At 38.8% G+C, this 19,632-nt stretch overlaps 1 protein-coding gene across 11 annotated transcripts in view; it reads right to left on the bottom strand.

Annotated features, from left to right (window-relative positions):
* Nucleotides 1–19,632, bottom strand: part of SIPA1L1 (signal induced proliferation associated 1 like 1) — a 330,234-nt gene that overhangs the window by 157,913 nt on the left and 152,689 nt on the right. For all 11 annotated transcript variants that reach the window (XM_037127445.2, XM_037127433.2, XM_037127485.2 and 8 more), the window contains one exon: nucleotides 16,662–16,724. The gene's annotated coding sequence lies outside the window, so the exon portion shown is untranslated. The remainder of the gene's footprint in view (nucleotides 1–16,661; nucleotides 16,725–19,632) is intronic.

Here is a 19,632-nt window from a genome sequence, read left to right as displayed (position 1 = left end):
ACCCTGCTTGGTTCTTTTAGCCAATCTAATAATTAAATTGACACAAGACAAATTAACAGAAGAAAAAAATTTAATTCATGCATATGAGAGTCTCCTCTCCTAGGTGCCACATGAGGGCCCAAGTGTATGGAACAGATTTACTGTCCATCCTCGCCCTTCTTTTTCCCAAACTTCACTGCAAAGAAATCCCATTATTGCTACTGGTGTGTCTGGTGCCTCAAAAAGGTATAAAAGAATAATCCTTCCTCTTCCTCCACTTTTTGTTTTCCCCATACTAGGAACAAGAAAGAGAAAATGAGGAGGATTTATGGAGGGTGTGGAGGGGATTTGTGCTGGAGAGAGAAAGATGGCTGCAGGATATTTATGGGCAAAGAAAAGGCATGAAGAGATGAGGGGGAGAGAGAATGGAATGACATGAGTACACGGCTGGCACCCAGAGGAGGTGAGAGGACCATGGGCAGACAGGATGGAGGGGGTAACGGTGGAGAGGAGAGGACATCACAGTGCATGCGGCTAAGCGGGGAGAACAGAGGAAAAGGCACTGGGTGCTGGAATTAGGTTTATTTTCTCACAGGTTGGATCCATGAACTTGTCATAAAACCGTCTTTGATTTCTTCCCCTCTCTTAACCCAGTACTCAATCTATTACTACTGATCTTGTAGTTTTTCAGTTCCCTTGTGCCATCCAATGCAAAATGTATCAAAAGGAGAATCTTGAGTTACTGTTCTGCAGCTATAAAACTTGCCTGAAATAGTGAGAGACTATCTGACAAAAGACTAGAATCTTCTGAAATGATGTATGGATTGTGTCAACATGGATTAACTTTCCCAGAAAGTATGCACAGGCCCATCTGTTTCTTGCTCTTCAGATGACTTGTTTTGCTACTCTGAACAAATGACTATGCATTTGGGCCTTTATTTACTTGTCCTTAAGATGGAGATGTCACAGACTAATAAACACAAGAACCCTTGATTGGCCAAACATTCTAAATACAGAACATGCTCTCTAGGTTAATTTACTCACCAACAGGTACAAGTTAACATTTAATACATGGTCCAACAAAGGAGTTCATTCGTTTCAGATGGAATATACTTACCAGAAGTGGGGACGAGAAGTTATCTTCCACGTACCATGAACAGGTCTGGGTGCTGTGGAAGATACTGTTTTCTTTTCTCTTTTAGACTACTCTTTTTGGGAACTATAGGATCAAACTATGTAAGATGCCTACATAACTGATGAGTGTAAATACCATCTCTCTTCTAAAGGAGAACTCTTTCCTAAGAATTAAAATGTTTTCATTGGGATCAGTCTGTTTCCACTGTTATTGTATCCTTTTTTGTTTCTTTTAAATAAGAATTTCTTTGAGCCAAACTGATGACATGTGCTGGGGAGCAAAATCTCAAATTCTCTGTCTCTCAGAGTTTCATATCATTTTTCTTATTCAGCAAAGACATCACTGCTAAGATAACTTTTTTGTTAGCTCTAAATACAATAATACTGCACTTTACAAGATACTGACAACTTTAAAAGTTGCTGACAACAAATTCTGTGAGTCACCTTGACCACAGCCTTTCACAGAACTTGATTTCAACACAGACTGGGAAGGAGAAAACAGACAACACTTGCCCAGAAATGTCCCTCCGCTCAGGCAGCCTCGCAAAACAGGCAGCAATCGGCCCAGCTCTTCCCCTGCACAGGACTAGCTGCTGACAGTGAGAGCTTAGTGTTCTGAAACAACTCCAAGGTGTCCAATCTCCAGGACACAGTATTCTCAGAGCACCTTAGAGTAAGCAGAGATTGACCAGGAAATGCAAAGGCACCTGTGATGAGGTCCTGCCACCACGCAGAAGCGGTGTCAGGCTCCATCCCACTGAATGAGGCGCCCACTTTGATAGTATCTGCAGCGGCAGCATCCCTCTCCCCACAGGGGCTTGGGAACTTGAACATTCGTTCTGCTTTCTGATCACTCTGGGAGAAAGAGGAAGGAAATGTCTCTCCCCTCCTGTTATTTCTTCTTGCAAGTTATACTGTCTGTAGTCCCAGGCACACATCTCTCCTTGAGACAAGTCCCTCACATCAATTTGTACAAATTGAAAAGCCTGAGGGCAAAAAGTTAAATCACCCCAAAAGGCAGAATTCTATATAAAAGCTTAGTAAAGGCTGCAAGTCTAGTTTTCAGAGAAATAGTCTTGCTGAATGAGAAGTGAGCCTGAGACTCTGAAACAATAATTACAGAAGCGAGTTATTTTTCATGTGGCCAAGAACTTCATGGCCTTTACCAAGAGAGCAGGGGTGTCAGACTCATTTTCACCAGGGGCCAAATGTAATTTCAACTCCTTAACAGATAAGGAACAGTTACATTTATACAGTCTTACAATTATTTCACTTAAAAACAAGGAAAGGATCCTACAAGCCACAGGAGAAAAGCAGGTAGTTACCTACAAGGGAGCACCAATTAGACTGTCATCTGATTTCTCAACAGAAACATTTCAGGCTAGAAGGGAGTGGCATGAATATTCAAGGTGATGAAAAGCAAGGACCTACAACCAAGGCTACTTTACCTAACAAGGCTATCATTTAAAATCGAAGAAGAAATACAGAGCTTCCCAGACAAAAAAAAGCTAAAGGAGTTTGTTAACATCAGTTAACAAACCAGTAAAACCAGTACTGAAACAAATGTTAAAGGGCTTATTTTAAGAAGAGGAAGAAAAAGACTGAAGAAAATAGTCTCATTACAAAAATGACACCGCACATATATCTATCAATAATCACCTTAAATGTAAATGGCATAAATGCTCCAACCAAAAGACCTAGGGTAGCTGAACGAATAAGAAAACAAGACCCATATATATGCTGCCTTCAAAAGACCCATCTCAGATCAAATAATACACACAGACTAAAAGTAAAGGGATGGGAAAAAAGAGATTTCATGCAAATGGAAAAGAAAAAAACTGGGGTAGCAATACTGGTATCTGACAAAATAGACTCAAAACGAAGGCTACATACTGTAAGAGACAAAGGACACTACATAATGATAAAGGGAACAATCGAACAAGAGGGTATAACCCTAGGAAACATTTACACATCTAACATAAAAGCACCTAAATATGTAAAGCAAACCTTGATGGACATAAGGGGAGAGATTGCAGAAAAACAGATGTAGTTGGGGATTTTAACACCCCACTGACTTCAATGGACAGACTTCCAAGCAGAATATCAACAAGGAGAGAACAGCCTTAAATAACACACTAGAGCAAATGGATTTAATTGATATCTTCAGAGTATTTCACCCCAAAGCAGCATAATATACACATTTTCAAGTGCACATAGAATGTTTTCTAGGATAGACATGTTAGGTCACAAAACAAGTCTCAATAAATTTAAGAAGATTGAAATGACATCAAGCATCTTCTCTGACCACAATGCTATGTGACTAGAAACCAATCACAAGAAGAACACTGAAAAACATGCAAAGACATGGAAGCTAAATGACATGTTATTAAACAATGAAAGGGTCAACAATGAGATCAGGGAAGAAATAAAAAACACCTTGAAGCAAGTGAAAATGAGGACACAACAATCCAAAATCTGTGGGACACTCTGAAAGCAGTCCTAAGGGGGAAATTCACAGCATCATAGGCCTATCTCAAAACAAAACAAAACAAAACAAAACAAAACAAAACAAAACAAAACAAGAAAAAGCTCAAGTAAACAATCTAACTTCACACTTAAAGAAACTTGGAAAAGAATAACAAACAAAGCCCAAAGTGAGCAGAAGAAAGGAAATAATTAAGGTCAGAGCAGAAATACATGAAATAGAGTCTATAAAGAAATACAAAAGCTTAATGAATCCAAGAGCTCGTTCTTTGAAAAGATAAACAAAACTGGCAAACCCCTAACCAAACTCACCAAGAAAAAAAAGAGAAAGGACCCAAATCAATAAAATCAGAAATGAAAGAGGAGAAACTACAACAGACACCAAAGAAATTCAAAGAACTGTAAGAAAATATTATAAACAATTATATGCCAAAACCTGGACAATCTGGATGAAATGAATGAATTCACAGAAACGTACAATCTTCCAAAACTAAATCAGGAAGAATCAGAGAATCTGAATAGAGAGATTATACCTAGTGAAATTAAAGCAGTAATCAAAAAATTCCCAACAAACAAAAGCCCTGGACCTGATGTCTTCACAGGGGAAATTTATCAAACATTAGGAGAAGACCTAACACTTCTCCTTCTCAAACTGTTTCATAAAACTCAAGAGGAGGGATGGCTCCCAAGCTCATTTTACAAGGTTACCATTACCCTAATTCCAAAACCAGATAAAGATACTACAAAGAAAGAAAATTATAGGCTAATATCCCTGATGAACATAGATGCTAAAATCCTCAACAAAATATTAGCAAACCAAACACAGTAATGCATCAAAGAAAAAGATCACACAGCACGACCAAGTGGGATTTTTTCCGGGAATGCAAGGTTGTTGGTACAATATTTGCAAATCAATAAGTGTGAATCACCACATAAACAAAATGAAGGATAAAAACCACACAATCATATCAATAGATACAGAAAAAGCATTTGATAAAATCCAGCACCATTTTATGACCAAAACTCTCAGCAAAGTGGGAATAGAGGGAACATAGCTAAACATAATAATGGCTATATAACAAATCCACTGCCAGCATCATACTCAATAGGTAAAAACTGCAAGTGTTTTGCTTAAGATCGGGAACATGACAAGTATGTCTGCTTTCACCTCTCTTATTCCACACACTACTACTGGAAGTCCTAGCCACAGCAATCAGAAAAGAAGAAGAAATAAAAGATATCCAAATTGGAAAGGAAGTTAGTAAAACTGTCTTATTTGCAGATGACATGATTCTGTACATAGAGAACTGCAAAGATTCCACTAAGAAACTACTAGAACTAATAAATGAATTCAGCAGAGTAGCAGGATACAAAATTAATATCCAGAAATCGGCTGCATTTTTATATGTCAATAACAAACTAACAGAAAGGGAAATTAAGAAAACAATCCCACTAATAATTGCTTCAAAAATAAAATAACTAGGAATAACCCTAACCAAGGATGAAAAAGATCTGTACACAGCAAAATTATAAGACACTGAAGAAACTGAAGAAGATACAAATAAGTGGAAGTATATACCATGTTCATGGATTAAAAGAATTAACATCATTAAAATATCCATATTACCCAAAGCAATCCACAGATTCAACACAATTCCAATGAAGATTCCAATGACATATTCCACAGAGATAGAACAAAAATTTCAAAAATTTATATAAAACTAACCAAGGATGTAAAAGACCTGTACTCAGAAAATTATAATACACTGCAGAAAGAAATTAAAGAAGATACAAATAACTGGAAGCACATACGGTGTTCATGGATAGGAAGAATTAACATCATTAAAATGTTCAGCCCTGGCTGGTGTAGCTCAGTGGATTGAGCGCGGGCCTGCGAACCACACGATTGCGGTTCGATTCCCAGTCAAGGCACATGCCTGGGTTGCAGGCCGGTTCCCTGCAGGCCAGTTCCCAGCAGGGGACGCACAAAAGGCAACCATACATTGATGTTTCTCTCCCTCTCTCCTTCCCCCCTTCCCCTCTAAAGATAAATAAATAATAAAATATTTTTTTAAAAAAATAAATAAATAAAAATAAAATGTTCATAGTACCCAAAGCAATCTACAGATTCAATGCAATTCCTATCAAGATTCCAATGACATATTTCACAGAACTAGAAGAAGTATTTCAAAAACTTATATGGAATCACAAAAGGCCTTGCACAGCAACAATGATCCTGAGAAAGAAGAGCAAAGTTGGAGGAATCATGCTAACTAATATCAAAATGTACTATAAGGACACAGTAATCAAAACGGTACAGTACTGCCCTAACAGACATATAGATAAATGGAACAGAATAGAGAACCAAGAAATATAGTCAATATAGTTAAGAAGTATAGTCACACTTTTACAGTCAATTAATATTCAACAGAGGAAGCAAGCACACACAATGAGCTAAAGATAGTTTATTCAATAATGGTGTTGGGAAAACTAGACAGATACATGCAGAAAAATTAAACTAGACCACCTTCTTACCCCACATATAAGAACAAAATCAAAATGGATCAAAGACTTAAATGTTAGACCCAAAACCATAAAAACTGTAGAAGAAAACATAAGCAGCAAAATCTCAGACATTGCTCATAGCCCTTTTTTATCAGATATATCTCCTCAGGCAAGGGAAACAAAAGAAAAAATAAACAAAGGGGACTACATAAAACTAAGACATTTTTGCACAGCAAAGGAAATCATCAAAAACTTAGAAAGACAACCCACAGAATGGGAGAACATTCACTGATACATCTGATAAGGGGTTAATATACACAACTTACAAAATACTTACAAAATTCAACACTAAAAAAAAAACAAAAAAAACCAACCAAACAACACAATTAAAAACTGGGCAAAGGCCCTGGCTGGTGTAGCTCAATGGATTGAGCGTGGGCCTGCAAACCAAAAAAATCCGAGGTTCGATTCTCAGTCAGAGCACATGCCTGGGTTGCAGGCCAGTTCCCAGCAGTGGATGCAGAAGAGGCAACCATACATTGATATTTCTCTCCCTCTCTCCTTCCCCTCCCCTCTAAAGATCAATAAATAAAATCTAAAAACAAACAAACAAACAAAAAAACCACCCCCCCACCAATTAAAAAAAAAACTGGACACAGGACCTGAATAGACACTTCTCTAAAGAGGACATATAGATGGCCAATAGACACACAAAAAGATGCTCAGGATCACTAATTATCAGAAAAATGTAAATTAAAACCATAATGAGACATCACCTCATACCTGTCAGAATGGCTATCATCAATAAATCAACAAACAACAAGTGCTGGTGCAGATGTGGAGAAAGGCGGACCCTTTTGCAATGTTGGTGGGAATGCAGACTGGTGCAGCCACTATGGAATGTGGTATAGAGATACCTCAAAAATTTTAAAATGGATCTGCCTTTTGACCCAATGATCCCATTTCTGGAATTAAATCTGAAGGAACCTAAAACACTAATTCAAAAGAACATAAGCACCCATATGTTCATTGTAGCATTATTTACAGTTGTCAAAATATGGTAGCAGCCCAAGTGCCCATCAATAGATGAGTGGATAAAACAACTATTAGACATTTCTATAATGGAATACTACTCGGCCATTAAAAAGAAGAAAATTTTACCTTTTGTGACAGTATGGATGGACCTGGAGAACATCATGCTAAGTGAAATAAGCCAGTCAGTGGAAGACAAATATATGATTTCAATCTTATATGGAATCTAATGAACAAAGTGAACTAACAAAGAAAATAGGGACAGACTCATAGAAGAAGAACAGATGACAGCTAGTGGGGTGGAAGGGTTAAGTGGTGGAGGGACTGAGCAGAGAGGAAAAAGGAGTTATGGACATAGACAATAGTGTGGTGACTGCTGAGGGGAGGAGGTAGTAAGGGGACTAAAAGGTAATGGAAACAATACAATAAGGATTACAATGCCTTTACTGCAAAGAATAAAAAAGAAAATAACTTCTCATACTTCTCATTCCTCTAGAGAAAAAAAGAGTTGCTAGTGGGTAAAAATAGGAAAGAAGGTTCAATGTTTTAAAAAAGTATTCAATTTATTTTATAGATCCCTCACAGAATTAATACAGGAGGAATTCATCTAGAAAAAAATCACAACAGCTATTTTAAGGAAGAATGGGTCTATTTTCCTTTTCCTGCAGTCAACAAGTGAGCAAGTCGGTGCAACTTTCTGTAAACTGAGCATCTACTATGGAAGCAGTGGGGGGAACCCTGAATAGTTAGCTATTGCTCAAAAGCTGTCCTCAGCTCTTGGTCAGAAAGTGCAGCTGCCTGGTGCGAGTAGAGTCAGCAACAACACACAGCAGTTAAAGGGATGATGACAGAGTCAACGATTTCCCTTTACTGTTTTACCTCCTAGACCAAAAATTTCTCACTTGAACTCTTTTCTCTCTAATTTTCTTTGCAGGTTGGGTCCACCACTTCATTCTTTACCTGAACTTAATTTTATTCCCACCCTCCACTTAGAACAAGGTCAAACATTCCCTCTCTCTCTCCCTCTCCATCTTCCTCTCCCTTTTTTATCAAAAAGGAGAAGAAAATGAAGACAGAGGAGGGAAAAGATAGCCCACTTTGAAGGAACAAGAATGAGAATTGGGAGACCAACTGCAAATGGCTTATCCAAATCCTTTCCAAAAAGAGATTACACTGGATTCTTAGGTAAAACAACAACAAACCTGTCTGTCTTTGTGTCTGAGAAGTAAACTTCACAGGATGAGAAAACACTGACAGATACTATAATAACTTGCTAAGAGTCCAAGCAACAAATAAACAAATACAAAGGTTCTTTATATCTGACTGAGAACAATTCACTATGATACATCTGAGTACTATGCTAGAAAACAACCAATGTAGGTAAAAATACAGCAGTTAAAGAACTACTGAACACGACTGTGCAAAATCTAAATGTCTTGTGAAGCTACCCATTAGTAAGACAGGCAGAAAAGATAGGATTACTATTAGTGATGAAATTTTGTAAGCAAATTAAAATTTGCTTTCTAATTTAAGCGTTTAAATACTAAACTCTCAATTTGATGCTTAAAACTGAAAACGTACCATCACACCAATGACTCAGAGTTAACAAGTAAGCAAGTCAGTCCAACACTCAACACAACAATACAAACACAAAATAATCTAAAACATGGCAATATTTGCCTGTTTTGAATTGCCTGATGCAATTCAAATTCGTCTCTCAATGGAAAAGAGCACAGCTGTAAAGGTGAGACCCAGCAAGCTGGTGCCTTACAGCCCGAGCGTCTTCAGAGACAGTGCTGTGTTCCTGCTCACATTAACAGCTGCTGAAACACATTCGCTTAAAAATCCTCACTCCCTTCCAGGTGGAGCTTCCCAAAGAATTCCAGGTGAAAATCTAAAGGAACACAGTGTCAAACGAAATGGTACCACAAAATGCAGACTTCCTTTAAATCAACTTTGACACTCTTTACCGGGAAGAGAGGACAGAAGACAAACTCTCAGCATTTGTTCTGTTTCCACAACAGCTTCAAAGTAAGAAACTGGGGGTGGGGGGTGGGGGTCCTCACTGGCAGGTTGGTGGAAGTGCTCACTGCTCAGGGAGGTTGCCTCCCTCAGGACAGACGCCTAAATGAAGCCCACTGGAAGCCGAGGAAACTGTGGCACATAACGTTATTTTGAGCCTCAGAGAAGGAAGTCCGCAAACAAATCCCCAGAAACTATCAAAACACCACAAAAGACAAACAGTTTCAGATCCGGGGTGATGTCTGTTGTTTGAGTCTTTGTGGTGTGATGATTTGAAAACCAGACAGAAAACCAAGTTACTGTAAATTAAAGCATGAAGTAGGGTAATCAGAGATCTGAGTGAGGGCAGAAGTCCATGAGTTTTGCAATGCTGCCCTGTTCAGTCCTATGGAGCTATCCCAGCACGGGAAGAAGCAGAGAGAATGTGGCTGAGGACGGATACGCCGTATTAAAAAAATCCAGCGGGGACTCTGCCCTACAATTACCCCATGAAATTACCATGTGCAGCCTTGGGTCATGTGACTTTCCTCTCCTGTCTATCAGGGGAACAGAAGACATTTCTTTAGAAGTATATTATTCCTCTACTCTTTCTATATAGCAGCTTAATTTGCATGACTGTTTCACTTAAACAAACAAAAAATACTTACACACACACACACACACACACACACACACACACACACACATTTCTCCTTGGAAATCACTGGAAATGAAAGCTAACCAGAACAGGCCAGAGTCCAGCTTCTCTTTAAAGAGGCTCTCTCCTTATCCTCTGAAGACACAATCCCAACCTATCGAAATAAATGCTTGAAATTTACAGGATATTAACTACATACGATGTATAGGCATTTAAGAGTTTCTGGCTGCCATCGCCTTTAGTCAGGTCTTTATTAGTAACTGGTGTGAGATGTTTTCCCTTTTTTTAATGAAATGTACTGTGTTCTGTGAGAATACATTTCTAGCCAATGTTAGTAACAGCTACTATGGATGGCAAACTTAAAAATGGGTTTTATTTTCATCTTTATGTTTATCTTCCTTTGTACATTTTCACAAGTACCGTATTTTTTTGGACCATAGGACACACCTTAGGTTTATAGGAGGAAAACAGGAAAAAAATTTTGAAGAAATGTGGTAAAATATTTAATAACATAAATAACATAATATTTCACCAATGTAAATGTAAACAGAACTCAACAGCAGCATTAACAACTATTATTCCTCCCAAATTGGGGGGGGGTGGTGCGAAAAACACGGTATGTGTTATTTTGCTGGGAGACAGAGTGTTAACTGGAATTTTCTTTTTTTTTAAAATTTATTTAATTATTGTTCAAGTACAGTTTTCTGTTTTGGGGGATTTTCTTGATGCTTCAAACAAATACAACTGAATGGATGTCATTCCAAATGATAAGCAAGATACAATGAAAGGATCAAGTGATAGCAACAATGAATGCTGGACCTTGGCCTGAATCTCTACAACCAACAAGCTCTGTACTCTTGCAGTGTGAATAGATAGACACTGGTATTTCCATCTTTCAAACAAGGCCACTATATAATAATACAGTGGAGATATCAAATGTTAGGGATGGGGCCAAACAGACACAAAGAGAGACAGTTGGTCTATCTTCACATACCGTTTATCCGAGTTTTTCCGATTATAGAGCAGGGCACCTAAACCCACAGACCCGACTAATGCTATTTAATTGGTTTGAGAAGAAATGTTTAAAAATAAATAAGGCTGGGAAGCTTTCATCAAAGATTAGCATTCATTCAGAAAATTGAGACACCACTTCACAAAGTCAGAAGGCATCTGCTGTGGAGGGGATAAGATGGAATCAAACAAAAAACTCCTTTAGATATGTTCGCACTTACTAAGAACTTCACAATTCTTGGTTGAAGTCTTACAATTGCTGCACCCATTACCGAGGGACTCTGACTGCCATGGGAGAGATAATTACACAAAGTAATCTAAAAGCCATGAAGTGATGTTAAATGCCCACTAAAGGTAAACCTGTCACGCCTCTCTGTTTAGGTGTTGGCTAATGACCCAATTATTTACACAATATGCAAACTGAGGATAATAAGGCTGGGCAGTTTGCATTCGGTACTGAAGCATGGTCTCTGGGCTCCTAATTGCAAACAGAGATGAAGTGGAAAGGTTAGCTGGACACCACACAAGTCCTCACCACAAACAGGACCCCAGTTCTTAGTGAACGGGCACTTTTTATAAGCAGCCTAAATTGCTAATATGAAAGTCTTTGTAATTTATATCAGGGAAAAGAGCTTAAGTAACCGGGTAATAAGGAATTGTATCAAGGGTATATTCCCTGATAGGAAATACGTCACCAATCAGTCTCTTAGAAACTCGCTCCAAAATCTTTCGACTTAAATCAGCAGGTGTACTAACAATTTTATTTTCTGAATGCCTGATTTTTATGAACTCCACAATGAACAATAACGATGTCTAACGAATAGCAATGCCAAAGAAGACAACCTAATCCACATGCTTGTGCACATCTACCCACAGACACAAAACAGTAGTTATGACTGAAAAACACAAAATTGCACAGCCAGCTACGACTTTCTTCTCCTTCCTGTTAGAAGATGCATTCCTCCGACAAGCCCACTCACACATATTCCAGTATGAAAATAAACATTTATCCATGTATTAAAAAGTCAAACCGCATTACATGTTGAAGCCTGGTGTTTGTGCTATGGACTGCGTAAGTCTGCTCGTCTTTTTCTCTTTGGAGCAGACACAGTGAGACATTAAGTACTGGGCAGGCCCCTCAATGTACCATCAGAGAAAACCCAAAAGGGGAAAAAGCTAATTAAAAGGGTTACTTTCAATCTACAAAAGTACTTATTTTATCTGTATTCCTAAATGACTTATACATGTCCTCCACTGCAGAATAAATATGACTGTTTTAAAGTCTTGTTATAAAATAAACTGAAACAAAGTTAAGTTATACAGTGAAGAGAAAAAAAAATGGCTTCCACCCACTTCATTGCCAGGTACCTAATAGGCTCAATAAATCTCTTGTTCCAACATTTTGAGAAAGGGGAGAAAAGGATATCAAAAGTCTATCCTAAACAGGAGAGATTAATAATGAGTAGGACAACTTAGAGCAAGCAAAATAGAGACACTGTAAACTTCTAGAAGTCCCCCCTACCTCAAAAGTGTTGTGGGGGGTTAAGCTGTGTCTCCGGGCAGCAAGACAGGCCCTGGTCCCCTTTCTGAGAGACATGGTGGGGGTGGGGCAGGATGAGTTGGAGCAGGAAGACAGGCAACGGTCCTCTCCTCCTTCACAAAGAGAAGGTTATCAAGAGTGGAGAGGGCTCTGGTAACACAGATGGGCAAAATCTGAACTGCTTGACAATGTCCGATGTGCTCTGCATTCCATCTAGGGAAGACATTTGCTTTTCACAGTATGTACTTACCCTCTAGAATACTTAAAAACTCAAAGAACAAGTCTCCCTTTCTAATCCCCTCAATCAGAATAGAGAGTAGAAAACCTTTAACAGCATTCTATGATTTGTGGCAATTCAGGTGACTCATATATTGCTTTCCCAGACTAAACTGTCGATCGCCAGCACTTTCGAATCCACAAGAGAGCAGAGAGCAGGACCCAGTTAGGGCCTGAGTCACACTGTCTACAAGTCCCTCGGCCCGTGGGCTGTCCCCCACAGAGGCACCATTTCATTTTGAGGTATAAAACAAGCCAAGCCTACAAATCCCTTTATATAAAAAAATAAATCAATATGAAGATGTCATTCCATGAGAAACAAAAAATATCAGTTTACTGAACTGATTTTTTAAGAAAAAATTTAAAAGGCCTTTTCCCTTTAAAAGTACCCATAACACTAAAGATTTTTTAAATGAGAAAATGACTATAAGACATATTACAGGATTATAGCTTAAACATCTTACATTTCTTGTGTCTGCATTTGTATTTGGCCTGATGCCGAAAACGACTCACTACCTGAATCCTGGTTTCACCCCAGTGGGAGAGATTTAGTAGCTCTTTTCATAGCAGCCTCACTGGGTAAGTGTTTCAACGTGACAGCTGTAATCTTCTAACACTGGCAACATTTTAATTTAAGATCCTGGTCCACGCTAAAGGGAAAAAGCCTAAAAAATCATTACATTTAAATAAAATTTTAAAAAGGCATTATTTTAACAAGAACAACAACAAACAGCATGCACAATGCACAAAAAACTAAGTTTGATTTCAATAAAAGATGTTTCTGTTTCCCTCCTTTTAATGTTGTAATATAGACATGAGATATATGAGTCAAGGGGTAAAATTTTTTTGCCTTTAGTTATTTACATGTTAAATATTTAGGCAAAGATAACACTCCAAAAAAAAAAAAAGAAATCCTCTTTCGATGGTCACCAGTCTTTCTCTGGCAATTTATCTATAATTATGTACTCCAAGTGAAAGAATTAATGATCTCTGAATGGAAGTGACTATTCGGTCTCCAGTTCCAACAACAACATTCCAAAGAAGAACAAGGAGTAATAAGATTCCTCTAACAGCAGACAAAAAAAAAAGAGTTTTTTCAGTGCAGAAGTTAAATACTTCAGACACATTTCAGACATGAATAATACAAAAGTATCTCCAAGGCTCACACTGGGGCACAAAAGGAAATGACAACACAGCAAAGATGTCTGAGGTTTCCAAGTGACCGAGGTATTGAGGGAAAGCAGAGTTTGCCACCCAAAACTATGCCTTTTGGAATGTTGATTATTTTTAATTGGTTATTTTTTAAGAAACAGAAGACTCAGAAAGAACCTTTAACCTCCCCCCTAACTGCCTAAAAGAATTTAGATAGAGGACTTGCTTCAAGAAGGAAAATATCATCGCAGATAATTATAGTTTGATAGCAACTACTATGTGATAGGGAAGAACCCAGCAAAGCTCTTTTGATCAAAGTCCTGTGTCCCGTTAAGGACAGTCCAGCAAACATTTACTTACGAAATATCTGCTTTTCTATCTCCATGTGGATGCCTTTCCCGCCCTCTGAAGTCCCGAACAACTCCCCTCTCACCCCTCAGATGGCACATAAGCCTCATCTGCCTGATCTGTCTTCAAGTCTCCTGTCCATATGGAACCCCTGTATGTACATACGTAGTAACTTTGGTCATTTTCACCCTGGCTGGGCAGCTCAGTTACTTGGAGCATCATCCCATATACCACAAAGGTCCTGGTCAGGGCACATACCTAAGTCATGGCTTTGAGCCCCAGTTCAGGAACAGGTAGGAGGCAATTAATCACACTGATGTGGGTATGTGTGTGTGTGTGTGTGTGTGTGTGTGTGTGTGTGTGTGTCTCTCTCTCTCATCCATAAGCATATCCTCAGGTGAGAATAAATAAGTGAAATAAATTTGGTCATTTTTTCCTGTTAATCTGTCTCATGTTAATTAATTAGTCCAGCCAGAAGAACTTAAAAGGGTAGGAGAAATAATATTTTTCCTCCCCCACAGTTTTGGCAAGGCAGCCAGGAGACTTTAGGGGCTGGACGCTGTTAGCTTTGGGAATTTGATTATTAGTCTGGCCAGAAGAGCTCAGAAGGGTAGAAGTAAAATTATTTTCTCCTCTCCCACAGTACTGTGTTCCCAAACTTCACAGTCTATTCCTAGGAGTGGATGCCTCTTTTATAACCACTGCTGCCAGCACAAGGAACAAATGGACAAATCTGGAAAGCACAGAAGTAAATTCTGTAGGTGTCATAACTAATTGTCAGCATGCAGAAAGATGCATAGATTTTCCTAAGTCTGCCAAAGGCAAGCATATTGACCACGGCAGGGATAGAGCATTTAAATAAAAAGAGCAACCAACACATTCTGAAAAGCTCACCGATGACACACTGATGGTCTGAAAGTGTCCTGCATGTGCCAAACCTGCACAGGACTGCGGAATCGGACGGAAAGGGAACTCAGAAGCTGACCAGGCACTGGATTCCGCAAGAAAAGATAAACGGCTGTCGATATGTTGACTAAACTTACCCAACACTTAAAATCTAACTCATTTCAGTGCAGATCACTGAGGCGCCTCGTAACCAGTCTCTGGACAAGTCTCTGAGAATAAATTTATAGCCTCTTCCCGTGACCCTGAATTTATGCTAAACTGAGATTTTGAACAACAAATCACATAGTATCTACATTGCCTGAAGTTAAAAACATGCAAAAATCATGTGTGGTAAAAGAACAAACAAAAGCATGAGGAGAATAAAGACCAAAACCAGGACAGTGGTACCTCAGAGGCAAAAAAATGGCACAGCAGTTAGGGAGGGGACCGTCCCCGGGGCTTTGGATTGTGCTGGGACATCGGTCAACATTTGATTTTTCTAGCATTCGTGGGAGGGCACATACACATTTGTTACACTAGTCTCTATGTAGTTTCTATATTTGCAATATTCACATTAATTTTTGAAAAGCAAACAAGGAAATAGAAGTTTGGATACAGACTATTCTAAGGACAGGTCCACACCTATGCAAGGGAATGATTTTTCAAGCACAGTCCCAAACCCTGTTCAGCATTCACAGCCCAAGCGGGCTGATTAAAGGAAAAACCTTCGAGGGGAGGGGGGATATCTAAAAGCGATACATTCTATTCTCCTGTCCTTGAATACGAAATCACTACCTGTTAACTGTTAGCTGCGAAGAGCGTGCCAGTCAACAGCAACAGCCCTGCCAGTTTAATTTAACAGTACTATTTTGCCTCGCTTTGCAATTACTCCCACATTACCCAGGGGAAAACTAATGGATTACTAAAAATAAAATGGAAATTAAGTGAATCACTTGGGATGTTCTGGCTCCCCATGCAAACTGGCTTAATCAAAAAGGAATTGTATTGGCTCAAAAGCCTGGACTTCTGGAGGAGAGACAGGCCCCAGGGCTGGCTTCTCTGCCGTCCGCTTTGCACGGCTTCTTGCTCAGACTGCAGAGACGCCAGGCCTCACGCTGGCACAGGATCCCATCCCGAAGGAGAGAGAGGCAGGCCCTCCCTGTAGCTCTGTTAATTAGAAGGCTTCTGCCAGAAACTCCTGGCAGACCTACCTCGGAGTCTCATAGCCTAGAACAAAATTACTGGACCATTCCTGAAACCATCCCTCTGGCCAGTGCCCTACACTCACTGATATTTGGTCCATGATGAGTCAATAGGATTATGGGGCCGGATCGCCTCTAATCACAGGCCCGCCCTGGAGCTTCGGTCACTTCTTCAACTCCGTAACATGGGGCATCAACTGGACACATGACATGGCTCCAACCCTAATGTCCATTCTATAGGGAACAGCCTGAACAAGACTGTGTTTACCACTATCACAATATATATGCATATTTGCCTAAAGATTCAAGATACAGATGACCAAATAAATTGAACCTTTGAGAAAAGTAGATTTTGAAAACTTTGTTTCTAAATTTCCACTGCTCCAATGAGAAATTTAAAGACAAAGCACATTTTAAAGAAGGTAGGTTGTAGGAAGTATGGTATAGTACTTACTATAGTCTTGTGCCATGGCTACAGAAATTTTGACAATTAGCATCCCCAGTAATAATGTATAACCTGAAAAAAACAGAAATAAAAAGTTAAAAATAGTTTAAAATAGAAAGAGTTAGTACGCAAGAAATTTCACTAAAATAAAACAGTTACATAACAAAACTTTTATCCTTTTAAAAGGCAAACCAGCCTTTTAAACGTGAGCAGCTGTGGTTAAATTAGAAATTAGAAAAAGTATCTGTAGTATTAGAGTATCTCTAAATATTGTCAAGTTCAAGTCATCTGGGTCTATTGCAGATCTGAACACCAAAAAACAAAAGAAACAAAGTCCATTTTAATTGAGTAATACTGTTCTGGAAAGCTATTTATAAAATTAAACCAAAACCAGAATTCTTAAACTGATCTCAAAAATCACATCTGCTAACCCTACAACACATATCTACTATATTCAATTTGATGCAACCTAAAATTAGATAAATGAGCTTCAGTTTCTAAATTTTTAATCTCAGAGATCTGAGGAAATATGGTTCTCAAAAAGTACATATTTCTGATTCAAATATTTAATACTGCATCTTAATAAAATTTTTGAATATTCAGCATGGATATAGAATGCTAAGAAAACACACCCTTAGAAATGGGGACTCTAAGACCCTAGAATGGATTTTAACACTTAAAAATGGAAGATAAAAACTCTGCCACCAGAACAAATAACAATATAGCGAATCACAGTCTTAGTTGAGCAGGACTTACTTATATAAAAACCTATTGATGCTGTGGTGTTTCCTGGGGGGAGTGAGCCTTGACAAGGCCGGGGACAACTACTGACCATGCATCTGCAAATGCCGTGTCTAGTTTCACTGCCCTCAGGGTACGAGTGATTCAGCTGTGTTGTTGGCTTTAGTTACAGTTTGTAGGGAAGGAAAAAAACTTCCTCTACCTTCTGAGGGTCAGTTCCTGGAGGCATGCAAATGAAACTGACAAAGAAATTAATAGGAGAAAGGCATTATTTCTTTACTGATGTGAATATTTTTACATGCATAAGGATACCACAGAAAAGCAGCACAAACTCAAGGAGGCAGTTAGATCCACGGACTTACATGCCATTTCAACAAAGGGCAGTTAATTTTAGAGAGTGACTGACTAGGCAAAGGAAAAGGCGTGGATTCCTAAGGACGATGAATTGTGATACGATGAATAGGAAACGCATGGTAGATACAAACTGGTCAGTAAGATCTGTTATGCAGACTCACTTTCTGGTGTTAAAAACCATTCTCTTTCTTTGGTTTGGAAGGTATGTTCACCTTTAAAAATGAAAACGTATGCCCTGCTTTCAGGCAGACAGAGAAAAGACCATTTCTCAACTTCCTGATCCCCTTCAGGTTCAGAAAATTTAAAAAAATAAAAAACACCTTAAAAATAAAGATGAAAGTCAGGGTAAAGATATTTTTCCATACATATATCCTCATAGAACACATAAAGAATTCACATGCAAACGACAATAAAACAGCAATAAAAAAAGGACAGGCCTCCCAAACCGGATGGATACCCAAACTGTGAGTAAGCACACAAAAAGGCGTTCACCTTCACTCATCACCAAGGAAATACACATGAAAACCACAGTGACATCAAATTACATACTGATCAAAATGACTAAAAACAAAAGTCTGAGGACACAAAGTGTTAGGATCTGCAGGATTCAGCTGTCACTCACTGCTTGTGGGAGTGGGGACTGAAAAACTGCTCAGCAATGTCTAATAAAGCAGAGTGGCCCAGCAATGCCACTCCTAGGGAACTGCCTACCAGGAAGGCACCTCCAGATACAGCAGCCCAAAACACACATGCGGCAATATCCAAAAAAGTCAAACACTCAGTAGCAAATAAATTGCAGAGTATTCATATAACGGAATGCTACACATCTGGGGGTCAGTCAGCTTTTTTCTGCAAAGGACCAGATAGTAAATATTTTTGGCCGTAAAGTCTCTCTGCCTGTTGCAACAACTATTCACCTCTGCCTTTGGAGTGTGAAAACAGCCACGGACAATATGTAAATGAGTGGCTGTGACTGTGTTCCAGTAAAACCTTATGTACAGAAACAGGCAGCCAGCACAAGCTGTAGTTTCATTGTTACAGAGTAATGAATATATATGAACTATACTTAATGCAACAATACAAATGAAGCTCATAAACATAATGTTGAAAATATATTGCATGATGCCATGTTATAAAGTTCAAAAATAGGTAAAACTAAGTCAGGACAGTAGTTACCTTTGCGTGTGGGGAATAGTAGAGACCAGGAGAGAGTATATGGGGGAATTTGTGGGCTGGTGAGGCTAGAGTCCCTGATTTGAGTGGTGGTTTCATGATTATGTTCAATTTGGAAAAAATCTTCAAAGTGTTCCCTTAGGACTCACTTGTCTTCACGTGTTACACTTGCATAAAAAAGTAAAATACTTTATTTTTTAATAAACAAAGAATACAGGCCAATTCTATAAGCAGATGCTTTCTCCCAGCTCACTCTCCCTGGACATCAGATACTCAGCTACACCAGTGAGCCTTGTGTCCTCACAAGGCACGATCATGAAGCCTCCCTTTCTTTAATGTGACGTCTGCACTGCAACGAGCCCTCTGTTCTGAATTCCAGGTAGGACTGCAGAGAATGAGCTGTGATCAGATGGAACACACAGGAGTGTCAGGAGGAGAATGCAATACCCAGGGAGGGAGGGAGAGTAACAGATGGTGGATTAAGAGACTGGTGGAAATACATCCCTACATTTTAACATAATCTGCTGAATAATCTATACAGACTAGAAAGTAACAAACAGCTTAGAAACACAATTTAAAAGGTCACTGAACTTGCACTGTGGACAAAAATGATGACATTTTAAAAGCTGGCTAGGGTTCTTAAAAGACTGTTAAAAGGGATTTATTTCCAGTACAATTCCTTCCAATCTAAAAGATTAAGTGAGCAGAAAAT

Source organism: Artibeus jamaicensis, unplaced genomic scaffold, assembly GCF_021234435.1.
Source record: "Artibeus jamaicensis isolate MK-2021 breed Jamaican fruit bat unplaced genomic scaffold, CSHL_Jam_final contig_851, whole genome shotgun sequence".
Taxonomy (NCBI): Eukaryota; Metazoa; Chordata; class Mammalia; order Chiroptera; family Phyllostomidae; genus Artibeus; species Artibeus jamaicensis.
Note: the sequence above shows the minus strand (reverse complement) of the source record. Positions and strands in the feature narration are given on the sequence as shown.